Source organism: Myotis davidii, unplaced genomic scaffold (genome assembly GCF_000327345.1).
Source record: "Myotis davidii unplaced genomic scaffold, ASM32734v1 scaffold1240, whole genome shotgun sequence".
Lineage (NCBI taxonomy): Eukaryota > Metazoa > Chordata > Mammalia > Chiroptera > Vespertilionidae > Myotis > Myotis davidii.
In genome coordinates this window covers 57,850-73,023 of record NW_006292285.1, presented here as the reverse complement: position 1 = coordinate 73,023, position 15,174 = coordinate 57,850, and the positions used below count along the sequence as shown (strand labels likewise).

General features: G+C 42.7%; 1 pseudogene; it reads right to left on the bottom strand.

Annotated features, from left to right (window-relative positions):
- Positions 1 to 7,979, bottom strand: part of LOC102752566 — a 37,298-nt pseudogene extending 29,319 nt beyond the window's left edge.
- Between the last annotated feature and the right edge of the window lie 7,195 nt (positions 7,980 to 15,174).

The following is a 15,174-nucleotide window of genomic DNA, read 5'->3' as shown; positions in this document are numbered from 1 at the left end:
TGTAACGGCCCCAACGCTCCGGAGGTGGGAGGCGAGCTGACCGACGGTCGGGCCTACGGCCCTGTGACCTGGGACAGCGCGGGTTTGGGGGTGAGGAGGCGCAGGTGAGATTGACCCCAAGGAGCTCCCTCTCTGCCTCCTTTTGAAGGAGACTTTTCGCCTGTGACTTGCCGTTTCCAGCGGCATTACAGTGAGATCGCAGAACGTTTTCTCAGCTATTTATGCCTGATGAGTTCATGGGGGAGAATGCTTTCTCGGGGTTCTAGGGTGAGTGTAAACAAATAAGTGTAATAAAGAAAAGAAAATGAAGTAGAATAAGGGGAAATGAAAGGAACAGGCTTACCATTAAAGGAGGATTACCCAGCTCTGCACGCCTCGGGTCAGCCCGCCTCCTCCGGAGGCTATGGTCCCTGCAGAATGGTAGCTTTCATATTTTGACTTGATTTTATTATTATTAAAAATACTTTATTGACGAAAGAGAGAAACATCCACTTATGTATGCATCCCTGGCTGTGCCCTGTTTGTGCCCTGACCAGAGATTTGAACCCCAAACCTTGGCTTATCTGGGCATTGATTCCTGTATTATTATATTAAAGTGGATTTTGGTGGTATATGCTTGTGCCCAAAGCCTAACAGAAGTCTAAAGTATAAGAGAAGTGGTTTATATTAGAAATATAGGACTTCCCACGGGAAGGGAGGAGCCCTAAGAATGTTGGCAGCAGAAAATGGACTTTAACCCTCAGAGAGAGGTTGTTTTTCTCAGGGAGGTTAAGAACTCAGGTGAGACATTGGAGGAAAAATAATTTGAGGAAATCCAGCAGCACAGGTTACTTGTTTCTAAAAATATTTCTCACACGTTGCCCTTGTCTTTTTCTTTTATGTCCTCACCCTAGGATATGTTGCTGTTGTTTATAATTGATTTTTTTTTTTTTTTGAGAGGAGAGAGGAAGAGACAGAGAGACAAACATCGGTGTGGAGAGAAACCGTGGATCCAACCCACAGCCCAGGCAGGTGCGGTTCCGGGGAACTGAACCAGCAACCTTCAGGTGCACTGGATGGCGCTCAACCCACTGAGCCGCACGGGCCAGGCAAGAGTGACACGTTCTAGGTATAACAAGGGAAGGTGAGAACAATAGGTGGGGTGGGAGGGCTCTGAGGGAGAGACTTTTGAATCTGAGACTTGAAGGACAAAATGTAGGAGCGCTCCCGTCAGAAAGGGAGGGATGGGGGGGAGGGGTGTGTGTGTGAAAGGGGAAACTGGCTATGGGTCCTGCCCACCACGGTCCTTGGAACAATTCTTTGATTAGATCTGTGGGAGCGCACACCCAAGTCTCCATCCCAGTTGGCCATTTACTGGGGTGGGGGCCAAGTGCGGTGGGAAGAAGGAAGCATCGCGGGCAAAGTAACCGATGTCTATGGAAAGATGTGGTGGAGGAGGGTGATGAACGTGTACCACTGCGGTAATTGCACGGTCCAGAAAAGAAGGTGAGGAATTAGAGACTTGGTGGCCCAGTGACAGAAAATACATTCCTCATGAGAATCCTCCAGGGAGAGGTATCAGCTGTCTGGAGTGTGTGTGTTTAAAAGGTCAGGTCTAGGGGTGATTTTGCAGTCACCCTAGGCCTCTCCTGAGCCCCCAGCCAGGCAGCCTCTCCGCCCTGCCCAGTGCTCCAGAGGGTGTCCTGTGCAAGTGGACTGGCAGGGCTGAGTTTCTCCTCCATCTCCAACCCGGGGAACCCCCACCCAACCTGGGGAACCCCCCACCCAACACGATTTGGCCGGAAGGGCTCCAGTGTTCCTTCCACATCTCCTCAGCAGCTGGGCTTGACCTAATGATGCAAATTGGGTCCCTAATGGAGGGAAAGCAGAGAACCTTTGGGTGGAGAATGTCAGGCCTCCCGGAAGATTCCCGGGGAGAACACCTGGGAATTGGGAGCAGGTCCTGGAGGTAGATGGGGAGGTGCTCCCAGCTGGGGGCTATTTCTGGCTGGGAAAGGCTTGGGCGGGGGGGGGAGGTTGCATTGACAAAGGATAGCTTAGGGTGGCGTTCCAAGGGAAGACCCCAGAGCCCCACTCCCTGCCGGAAACCAGCTCCTTCCCCCAAGTCCCCTTTTCCCTGGAGGCTGAAGAGCCAGGGATTAGGGATGATTTTGGTGCCTGATAGTCTGGAAAGGGTCTCACAGGCAACAGCCATGCTAACTAATGGTCTGTTGATGATCTTGGTTGGTCTGCCTTGCTGATTCCACCCTTGCTTTTACATGAACCTGCCTTTGGCTGCAGGGAGGACACTGGGTGTTGAGGTTGGGATTTGGGCTTTTTGCTGTATCCTATAGGAGGCATTCTAGAAGTTCTTAAGCAGGGAAGTGGCATAATCCGTTCTGTAGGCTTTCTTCCTCCCCAAGAGAATTCTGTGGACCTCATGGAGCATTAACTATTAGGCACAGAGATACAAGGAGGCCAAGGAACCAGTCTGGAAAACAATGGCATCTTCCAGGACGAGGTGACAATGAAACCAAGTGTCCTGATTTAATGTATGATTTTGATTTAATGTGTAGCCCCAGAGTTCTATTCAGTTTCTTCACTGTACAGGCTGTAATAGCTCTTTCTCTTACTAGTCATTAACCCCCTAACACAGCTAGAAACAATAGCCATGCCTTAACTAAACCCCAAGGTATGCGTTTCTGTTAAGCTAAAGACAACATCATGGCCTAAGTTGAGTTTTAGCTCCTGAGGCCTAAAGCAGAACAACTCCTGACCATATCCCCATAAAACTGGACGGAGGGACTCTGGAGCTGACCTAAGACCTCAAATTAAGATTTACTAAAAAAATAAAAATAAATTTATTTCCTTACCTCACTCTTGACCAATCAGCAAGACACACGTCCCCAACACCCTCACTTAAGAGGACTCATAATTTTGTTCTATAAAACCCCTTGTCTGTAAACCATGGAGGAGTTCAGGATTTTGAGCATTAGTTTCCCGTTCTCTTGGATGGCACCATTCATAATAAAATAGTCCATATATCCCTACCGCAATTTTTGGTGTCTGGCTCTGCTACCACCAGTGGACAAACTCTTTCTGTTCGGTAACAATAAAAGCCACAATAACTAGGGCACATTACATGTAACTTACAATAATATATGTGTCACATGACTTCTAAAGATAATGTATATGGACACATTTCATAGGACTATAGATGTTTGATTTAAAAAGCTCTTCTTTTGGTTGGAGAGGTGGAAAGTAAATGAAATATGAATCTGCACTCAGGTCTGGAGTATGTTGTCACAATTGGGGATCAAGCCCACAGCCCAGGTATGTGCCCTGACTGGGAATCTAACTGTGACCTCCTGGTTCATAGGTTGATACTCAACCACTGAGCCATGCCAGTAGGGCTAGCTTATTTTAAAAATTACCTCTATCTCATTTATTTATTCAAGAACTTAGGTGTTTTTTTTTCTATTAATTTCAGACTAGAAGTCTTAACTTAGATTTAAAACCAAAGAGACTACTGCAAAGCAGAACAGAGTTTGGGGAAACCCATGTACTAGCAGGAAAAGGGTAAGGCTGTCCATGGCTCATTGCTGGTTTTCTACAGGGAAGTCTGGGATTTCCTTGAAGTAGAAGAACAGTACAGCCACAAGGGGAGAAAGTTGGGGCCAGTTACAGTCACCCAAGAGAAGTAATTCCTTAAAAGAGTCTCTGAGTTATGAATTTGGGGAACATTCTATACCAACTTCAATATTTATTCATAGGGAATTCTCACAAGTAAGCATATCCACAAATATGACTCAGATAGTGAATAGTAACATGTAATTCAGGCTTTGTTTAAATATCAGAAAAAAGTCTGTACATAATAAGCTGTATGCATGTCATGATTGTGATAGAAACTTGTGGCAGGGTATGCACCTTAATTTGAAAGAATTCAAAGAGGGTGGAAGCAGTAGGCATGCTCTGAAAATGGTACCAACTTCTAATTGGGATTTTTCTTTCTTGACACTTCAGACTTTCTCTGGGGAAGAATCCTGTGAGTGGAATGGAAGTGAGAAAGCCTTTAGTTACCACTAACAGGCATCAACTCAGCCTGGAGAGAAACTCCATGAATGTACTCTATGTGGAAAAGGCATCAGAAGAAATGGACTTTTTTTTTTCCCCAAGAGAAATTACACAAGAGAGAAATGCAATGAATGTAAAGAATGTTGTTACCCTTCATCCCTTAAAATCTATGCTCAATATCATGCTGGTGAGAAACCATATAACTGTTTTCAGTATGGGAAAGCTTCGTCCTTTAGGACACACTTGGGAACTCATACTGTATGGAAACTGTAGGAGTATTAACCAGTGTGGGAAATTCTTCAGATCTAGCTCAAGCTGTCATACACCAGAGGGTACACACACTTGGGAGAAACTGTATGAATGCTGTGACTGCAGAAAGGCATGCACCAGGAGCAGTGACCAGGCTGGGGAGACACTATCGGTGCAGTGACTGCAGTTCCATCTTATGGCACACATGAGAACCCATACTGGGGAGAAGCTCTACCAATGCTGTGACTATGGAAAAACTTCATTAGGAACTCTAACCTGACTGCCCACAAAAGGGCTCATATAGGGGAGAAGATGTACCACAGATAATTGTGGGAAACTTCAGTAGTCACTCATGCCATAGGAACATGTGAAAACTCACAGTGAAGAGAAGCCCTAGGAATGTAGCATGTGGGAAAGCCCTGTTGATCTCACATGAATGTGAGTATCTTCAGCCTGGGGAAGACTTCTGCTGGGACTTCACCTTTGCACAAGGAAATTCAGAGTGGGAGAGAGAGAAATTTTATAAATGTTGCAAATGTGGGATTGCATTTTTTTTAAGTTCTTAAAAAAACTTTTTTGAGGCAGGAATCATCAAGTTTTCTCATGGAGCAGAATTTCTATTGGGTACAAAACTCTTAGCATTTCCAAACAAAAGGTGTCTCCAGGACTGGCCTCGCATTAGGAGTGTTGGATAAAGATTTGTTCTGGTGCTTCTGCAGGAAAAGTTTGGTTCTGACCTCTGCTAGCCTCTCGTTAGTCTCAGGTAGTTTATTTTCCAATGACTTTCTACATTTTGATACTTCTATGTAGAGTTGCTTATATTTTTCTAATTTACCGTCTTGAGTTGTCATGTTGGAGAGTTCAGATTCCAGCTCTTTAATTCTGAGTTCGAACTACTTCTTATTAAAGCATATGGTTCTCTTAATTGCTCTGGAGCTTCTTGAGATAATGCTGTGTCTTCTGTTTTAACATATTAGTCTGAACTTCCATTTCAATTATATTTGATTTAAAATCTCCAGTGAAACTCAGCTTTTCATTTTCACATTCATTTAACTTCCTTTTTGTAATTTTTAAGAGTTCTTTAAATCTGGTCATCTCTTTTTCTAATTCATCATTTTTCTTCATTTCTTGATGCAAGCTATATTGCAGAGATAAGTTAACTCAATATATCTCAACTGTTCCTTGTCATGCTGAGACTCTGGATGGTCCCAGCAGAGGCAGCAAAGGGGGCAGAGCAGGAAGTCCGGCTGGCCCAGCAGCTCCCCACGCACGGTGGCTACCACAGTGCCTTCCACCCCATTGTTTTGGATTGCTTATTTTTCAATCAAGTGTCTTACCTTAAGCTAGAAATCACATTAATTTTCAGTTTGTGGTTTTTAATATAAGCATTTAAGGCCATAGATAGCCCTTTAAATACTCCCTTAGCAACATTACATGGTGATAAAAAATAATTTTTATTTATTTTTTTGGTACCTCCTTTCCATATTTATAAATGCTTTAGACACACAGGCACAGAGTGAGAATGGTTTATATTACATTTTCCAGATTTTTATAAAATACTTTTTAAAAATAAATTTTAGAGAGAGAAAAAGGAAGAGGGAGAAGGGAGAGAGATAGAAATCCATTGGACACCTCCTACACGCCCTCTATTGGGGATCCATCCCACAACTGGGGCATGTGCCCTGACCAGGAATCAAACCAGTGACCTCTTGGTGGATGGGTCGACGTTCAACCATTGAGTCACACTGATGGGGCTCCAATGTGTTCTCTGATATTTTGAATTTTTTGAGTGCTTAATGCCTCAAGCTGCCCCCAGGGAGTTATTGAGTTTGCCCAGGTGGAGCTGATACATGGCGGCATTGTTGGCCACCGCATTTGTTGGGGTCAATCCTGTGAAGAATCTGTGAGCTTCTGCAAAGTTATTCTGACTGTGGTGAAGGAAAGCTCTGGTGTGGTTTTTTTTGTTGTTGTTTTTTTTAAACCATTATCTTCCCCTACAGTCCATCTAGTTTCTGTGTTACTTTCCCATGTCTTGATAATACTTTTCAGCCGTGTTTAGGTCTCTAGTATGAAGGAAAATTCAGGGATTCACTGAGAAGCTTCTTCTTGGGGTGATCCTGAGTGACATAAATTTGGGGTTAGGATCATGCTGAAAGTATCCTCTGGAATCATTTCTTGTGTGAAGGATGTGTTCTTTTATCAAATATATCCACCAGCACATAGTCCCAGGGAGTGCACGCCTCACCCAGCTTGCACAGCTGACCTGAAACGGAGGTCTGTCCCCCAGTGGAATAGGTCCCTAAGTGGAATAAGTAGCTCCTCCCGTCACAGAGACTATCCGATGTGCCTCTGGTGCTTATTTTGGCCTGACGTTCTTTCTGCTTCCACCTTCTCAGTAGTGATGAGTATTGCAGCTGGACTTTCTCTAACACTTCCTTCTTCAGACGCAGGCAGTTTGCTATTGAGCACCTCACCGGGCCCAGTGGGACCTCCGCAGATTGACAGAGGTGTACTCTGACCTGCCTGCTTACTGAATGTGCTTCCATGGCCAGGGCTCATGGTCAATTTTGAGATGATGATCACCTAGAAATTATGCTTGTTCTTGGAGTGATTAACTCCTGGGATTACCTGATGCAGGCATGTCTTCTCCACCAGGCTTTGTTTTGTAGGCAAAATGTATGTCTCTATCTGTAATTATGTCCTTGAGGACCTGGCAGTAGTTCACCTTCCATATAGCCCAATTGTCCCAAACCTTGTAGGCAAGAATAATGGCTCCCAAAGGAATCCTTTTCCAGATGGTGGGACAAACGTCAACCTTGGCATAGTCCAAAAGCCTTTCCAAGTAAATCAGTCTATTGCACAGTTAGCTGTTAGCTGTGCGGCTCTGAAAACAATATGAGAATATTCTGTATATAAATTTGGGTTTGGGATTATGCTTAAACGATCCTCTGGAACCATTTCTTGTATGAATGGGTGTGTTCTTTCATCAAATATATCCTATGATCTACTTCCAGCTCTGTTCTTTTCTTCTTTTTTGTTCCCGAGGGGTTGCACCAGTCCTGGCCAGGTGGATGCACAGCATGGATGGACCAAGCTCCGATTCCATCTCCCCCCTCCGAAAATCTACTTAAATAGAGGATGGATCAGATGTTAAACTGATAAGAACAGATATTGATGCTTGATCTTAGGCAAAAGGCCAAAAAGCGATTCATTTCTGTTCTTTATGAGGTAATATATTTCTAAGGCCACACATTGGACTATGGTTCTAAAATTAGGCTGGCTGATTGTGCTGTCATGTAGGAATATTGTTGAGCATGAGCTAGCTATACTTTTTAGTAAGACGCACTGGACATAAGTGATTTAAATAGTTCCTCTTTTCTTGCTCATCCATTTCAGATTTGTTCAGAAACATTGTGCTTGCCTTTGGGTGGTCAGAAGGGTTTGATTCTAAAGGTAACTCTTCATCTCATGGTTGTTCAGATGCTGCACGTAGTGGCCCCAGAAGGCTCCCAAACCTAACTTGGCAGGCTCCAGGGCAGCTGGGGCTGGTAGAACTGCCACTGGGTCCTGGTCTCCACCTCATAGACCTCAGATTCATTGTCAGACTTCACTCACTCTGAGTGTAGGCCCAGATTGGGGCTGGCATTGGACTTCAGACAAGTCAGTTTGTTCCCCATGAGGTGCCTCTGCTCCTCTCTGCTGTCACGACCTTCACTCAGCAGTTTCCCCCTCTCCCAACAAAGCTTTATGCTACACAGGGATCCTTGAACTGTAGGCCCTGGTCAGGGATTAAGGCCCAGCTGTACCCCTCTGCAACGCTGCTACTGTTTCCCTTGAGTTGACTAGTCTGTAGTTAATTTTTTTTTCATTAATCCTCACCCGAGGATATTTTTCACCTGATAGTATTTTTCCATTGACATTTAGGGAGAGTAGAAGGGATGGAGTGGTGGGTGTGGGGTGGGGAGAGAGAGAGAAACATCTATGTGAGAGACAAATCAATTGGTTGTCTTCTGCATGAGTCCCTAGAGGGCTGGGGATCAAATCTGCAAACCAGATATGTGCCCTTGACCAATCAGGAATTGAACCCATGACCCTTCGGTGGGTGGGCCAACACTCTAACCATTGAGCACCATTGGCCAGGGCTGTGCCCTTTATTTCTTTATATGCATTTAACAGTAAGCTTGCAGAGGTCCACAAAAAATCATTCTGGTATATCTGGAATTTAATTGATCAGAACTGGTAGAGTCAACATCTTTATGTTACTAAATCTTTCAGGCGATTAACTCAGTATCTGCATTTATTTAGGCATTCTTTAATGTATCTCAGTATGAAAGTTTTATATATTTTTCTATGAAGGTTTGGCACATTTATTGTCAGATATCTTCCTAGGAATGTCATATTCATGTTTTTCCTACAATTATTTTCTTCTAAATGCTATACAACTGAACAATGTGGATGTTAGGAGCATTGACACCCATCTTGCAAGTTCAAAATCTAGGTCAAGATTGCCTGATACATTTCTTACAACTGTGGACTCCTCAAAAACTTAACTCCGGTTGTACCTCAGCATCTGGAGGAGATTGGTTCCAGGACTCCCACTAGATACCGAAGTCCATAGATGCATAAGTCTGTATATAAATTGGCAAAGATCAGTGCATACAGTTGGCCCATGGATTGAGAATGGTGTTTTGGTTGAATCTGCAGATGTGGAATGGGGATATATAGAGCTGACTATATATTTATTGAAAAACTATTGAAATGTTCAAACGCAGAAGCAGAGGATACAATAGAAGGTTTCCAGAGGTTGGGCATTTGGAGAGTTATTGTTCAATGGATATTAAGTTTAGTTATGTTAGATGAGTAATTTCTAGAGCTCTGCTGTACAACATAGTGCCTATAGTTTACAATATAGGATTGTCCATTTCAAAATTTAAGAGGGTAAATCTCATGTTAAGTGGTCTTGTCCCCCCCACACAAAAGAGACACAAGGAAACTTTGGGAGGTGTTGGATATATCTATTACCTTGATTATGGTAATAGTTTCATGGGTGTTTTCATATGTCCAAACCTATCAAATTGTATACCCTAAATATTTGCAGTTTTTTGTATATTATATTTCAATAAAGTTATCTTTAAAAATATTTGTGTGTAAGTGGACTCATGCAGTTCAACTGTATATTAAAATATAATTTACTTTGTATACATATATTCTTTTTAAAAAATATATTTTTAATTGATTTCAGAGAGGAAGGGAGAGGGAGAGACAGAAACATCAATGATGAGAGAGAACCACTGATCGGCTGCCTCCTACACTTCTCACACTAGGGATTGAGCCCACTGTCCGGGCATGTGTCCCACCTGGGAATTGAACTGTGTCCTCCTGGTTCATAGATGCTCAACCATTGAACCACAAACTGGACAACCCAGAAAAAAATCTTAAATTTTAGAAACATACAGCCTACCAAGACTTAATCATGAAGAAATAGAAATTCTGAACAGATCAACAATATGCAGATTGAATGAGTAATCCAAAACCTCCCAACAGCCTGGCTGGTATGGCTCAGTGGTGGAGCATTGACCCATGAACCAGGAGGTCATGGTATGATTCCAGTCAGGGCACATGCCCGGGTTGCAGGTTCGATCCCTAATAGGGGGTGTGCAGGAAGCAGCTGATCAATGATTCTCATCATTGATGTTTCTATCTCTCCTCTCCCCTCCTCTCTGAAATCAATAAAAATATATTAAAAACAAAGCAAAAAGGAAAACAAAAAATCTCCCAACAGAGAAAAGCTCAGGACCAGATGGCTTCACAGGTGAACTCTACCAAATGTTTAAAGAAGAATTAACAGCAGACCTTCTCAAACTCTCAAGAATTAAAGAGGAAAGAACACAAATTCATATTATGAAGCTAGCATTATCCAATACCAAAGTCAAATAGCACATAGTAGAGGTGAAAGTGCAGTTGCCCCAGCAGGCAATGGTGTCTTCCAAGCCTTCTATGACATCTAGTGAATCCAGTTAGCAAACCAAGAGCAGTCCAGTAGCATCTTTCTCATTTGGGGCCAAACAATCCTGCTCACTCTCCCAGTTATTTTTAGTTTTCTGTTAATCCTCACTGGAGAATATTTTTTCATTGATTTTTAGAGAGAGGAAGAGAGGGAGGGAGGGAAAAGGGAGAGCCTGGGGGGGGGAGGGAGAGAGACATTGATGTGAGAGAGATAAATGGATTGGTTTCCTCACACATGTGCCTGGACCAGGGCAGGGATGGAACCTGCAACCCAGATATGTGCCAGGGCTGTTTGTTATTTTAATTACTTTGGGTGAGGTATGGTGATGCCAGTTTTAGATCAAGAGAGAAACCAGAGCTAGACTAGTGTGGTTCAGTTGGTTAAACATCCTCCATGAACTCCTGTTCAATTCCTGGTCAGGGCACATGCCCTGGTTGTGGGCTCCATCCCCAGTGGGGGGCGTGCTGGTGGCAGCCAACTGATGATTCTCATCATTGATGTTTCTATCTTTCTCTCCCTCTCCCTTCTCTCTGAAATCAAAAACATACTTTTAAAAAATCATAGCCAACAAAATAAGATAAACTAAACCTTATTTAAAATTACACACTTTTGTGCATCACAACACAATAATAGAGTAAAAATACAACCCACAAAATGGGGGAAATATTTGCAAATCATATATCTGATAAGGTAATACCCAGAATCTTTATGGAACGCTCAGAACTCAACAACAAAACCCAATTAAAAAATGGGCAAAGGACTTGAATATAGTAGGCATGTCTTCAAAGAAGATATACAGATGGCCAATAACAGTGGTCGGCAAACCGTGGCTCATGAGCCACATGTGGCTCTTTGGCCCCTTGAGTGTGGTTCTTCCACAAAATACCACGTGGGGGTGCGCACGTACAGTGCGATTGAAGCTTTGTGGCCCATGCACAGAAGTCAGTTTTCGGCCTGGGCGAGTCTATTTTGAAGAAGTGGTGTTAGAAGAAGTGGGGGGTGTTGGTCGGTTGGGCGACAGGAGATGTGGTGCAGGCGGGCCGCGGGATATGAAGCACAGGGGGAGGTACATTGTTTTGAGGCATGTTCGCTGAGGTCGACCCCTTCCAACTCTCCCATCCACACTCGTCTATCTGAAACAAGTACACAAGACGAGTGTGGATGGGAGAGTTGGAAAGGGTCAACCTCAGTGAAGGTACCTCAATCAGATTGAGGACGTTTTTAGCAAAGGTCAGTTTAGGAGTACCCTAATTAAGTTAATAACAATGTACCTACCTATATAGTTTAAGTTTAAAAAATTTGGCTCTCAAAAGAAATTTCAATCATTGTACTGTTGATATTTGGCTCTGTTGACTAATGAGCTTGCCGACCACTGGCCAATAACATGAAAAGATGTTCATCACTAATCATTATGGAAATGCAAATAAAAACCATAATGAGATGTCACTTCACATCTAGTAGGATAGCTATTTTCCAAAAGACAGAAAATAACACATGTTGGTGAGGATGTGAAGAAACTGGAATGTTGGGGTCCAGCCCCAGCAGGTCCAGGGGTTCCCAAAGGTGTGGATGGAGTCGGCGAAGAAGGAATAACATGGAGACAGTGTTCAGCTGATCAGCACAGCGAGGTTCTCTAGCCAGGTTCTAGCCAGGTTCTCTCTCTATTTTCCTGTTACATCTGTATTTATACCATTTGATTTTAATCCTATCCATTCTATTCTAAAGGTTAGGGCGTTTGTTATCTCCATTCCAAAGTCACTACTCTATTGTTCTGTTAAGCTACAAGGAAGTAACTAAAGGAGATCATCCTAAGTAAAGATTGTATAGTTTAAGCGTGATTGTTCATAGTTAAAGTGATTAACTACCCTCCTGGCAGTTAGTTAAGGGGTTTTACTGATTTATTCCCTTCCTTAGTCCTGTTAATCCCTAACTCCAGAGAAAAATCCCCACCTGGGAAACAACCTTTCTCAGAGAGGTGACCTTGGTTAAAACACATAGCGCTAAGAAGGGGAGCAAACATATTAAAAACAGTATGCCATATACGCCAGGTCCCTTGAAACATATGCTGTGCAGATGTTTCTTCCCTGCAGCGACTGTGTCAAGCAGCAAGGATGGACCAGCTTCTGGCACTGGAACTCTAGTACATTGTTGGTGGGAATGTGAAATGGTGTGACTACTATGGAAAATTGTTCTTCAGCCGAAACCGGTTTGGCTCAGTGGATAGAGCGTCGGCCTGCGGACTGAAAGGTCCCAGGTTCGATTCCGGTCAAGGGCATGTACCTGGGTTGCGGGCACATCCCTAGTGGGAGATGTGCAGGAGGCAGCTGATCGATGTTTCTCTCTCATCGATGTTTCTAACTCTCTATCTCTCTCCCTTCCTCTCTGTAAAAAATCAATAAAATAAAAGAAAAAAAAAGAAAGAAAATTGTTCTTCAAATAATTACACGGAGAATCAGCATATAATTCAGCAATTCCACTTCGGGGTATGTATCAAACTGAGAGCAGGGACTCAAATAGACATTTTTCCCCTTTGTACGGAGGGCCAGATTTCAATAGATCACAATGAGGGAGCTGCTCTAGAAACGCGAGCCCAGAAGCACGTTGTCTAGGAATGGTTTAGCACCAGGTTCCCACCAATGTGCGTTGTGCGATGGGAGAGGGGGCAGCCCCCTCAATAGACATTTGCACACCAATGTGCATGGCAGAATTATTCAGAGTAGTGTACCAGTGCCAAACTCACAATTTTACACATTTGTTTTAAACGTAGCCAAAACATGAATATTTTATAGCATTAATCACAATGGCCAAAAAGTGGAAACAACCCAAATGACCATCAACTGATATCACATAAAAGTAATAAAATACTAATTCACACTACAACATAGATGAACCTTGAAAAAGTTATGCTACGTGAAAGAACCAGTCACAGAAGGCCATGTAGTATTTTTTCCTTTAACTTATATGAACTGCTCAGAATAAACAAACCCATAGAGATAATAAATAGATTAGTAGCAGTTTAGGGCTGAGATGAGGAGTAGAGGGTAATGAAATTGTTCTAAAATTTATTGTAGTGATGGTTGCACAACTCTGTGAATAGAAGCACTGAATATTTTATTTTTTCAAACTGTTATTGTAAGAAACATTCAAATCTGAAAAAATTTTTTGTGAGTTTATTTGAGTCAAACTGTGGATCAAATGCAGAGAGATTTCTACAGAGATGTGATATTGGAGAATTATAAGAATCTCATTACTCTAGGTAAGGCTGGCATTGTTTCTTTACTGAGTCCTTTATGAAGTGAAAGTTTAAGTACCTTTGCTGTCAAATGGGAATACTGTGGTTAAAAAGACAGACATAGTCCCTGGCTTCATGGGCCTGCGGTCCAAAGGGTCACAGGTTCAATTCTTGGCCAAAGGCACATACCTTGGTTGCATGTTCCCCAGCCTTGGTTGGGCGCATGCAGGAGGCAACCAATCAATGTGTCTCAGGTCATGTTTTTTTCTCTCTCCCCTTCCTCCCTCTGCTCTCTCTAGAAATCATTGGAAAAAATATCCTCAGGTGAGGATTTAAAAAAACCCCAAAACACAGTGGAGAGATGCCCTTTATATGGACATCTGGGAAAGCCTTCAGAGATTTCTGAACGCTTTAGTGTGCAAGAAGTCTCACAAATGTAAGAAATATTAAAAATTGTCTAATTGTTAATGAGTAAGTTGTAATATGCAGTGAAGGGAAACCTTATGAAGGTAGTATATGTGGGAAAGTTTTATTTTTGTCTTATCTATAATAATAAAAGGGTAATATGCTAATTAGACTGGACGTCCTTCTGGACAACCTTCTGGATGAAGCCGGGGCTGTGAGGGAAGCCAGTGCCAGCAGCCGGGGGAAGGAAGGCCTACTCTTGCATGAATTTTGTGCATCAGGCCTCTAGTATGTTAATATTCTTTGGTAATCTCACAGAGGCAGAAAATGTTATGAATGTTAGAATATAGGAAGAACTTTGTGTGTATGAGTGAGTGTATGTGTGTTGGCTTTCAACCTTTAGTAACATGATAATTCACTCTAGAGAAAAATTGTGACTGTTTGGTACATGGGAAATGATGTATCTATTTTACACTACATGTGAGAATGTACCCCGGAAAGAAGCTACATGAATATGAAAGCGTGGGAATGTCTTTTAGTACATACACATACCATTGCAGTGGTTCTCAACCTTCTGGCCCTTTAAATACAGTTCCTCCTGTTGTGAACCAACCATAAAATTATTTTCGTTGCTACTTCATAACTATTATGTTGCTACTGTTATGAATCGTAATGTAAATATCTGATATGCAGGATGGTCTCAGGCGACCCCTGTGAAAGGGTCATTCGACCACCAAAGGGGTCGCGACCCACAAGTTGAGAACCGCTGCTTTAGAAACTTATAAAATAGTCCTTGGAGGGATAAGCTATGAATGTTATTGGGGACATTTTCAAAAGCTAACTGTGTGGAACAGAGTGTGCAAAGCTCTCACTAAACATCACAGTAAAGATAGCTACTCCTGTCTGACCTTAAAGTCTTTACCCCAATATTATGGCTTTACATTGAGTAATGGATGTCTATTGATGCTTTAATACATTTCTGTGAAGTTAATGACATAAAAGAAGAATGCCAGAAGCCAATTCCCACATCACAGCAGGGTTGAATCTGGAGTGGCTGAAGGGCATTTCCCCAAACCTCAGTTACCTACAAGGGAGTACCCATACGACTGACTGTCAGCTGATTTCTCAACAGAAACCATGCAGGCCAGAAGAGAGTGGCAAGAAATATTCAAAGTGATGAACAGCAAGAACCTACAACCAAGATTACTTTATCCAGCAAAGCTATCAT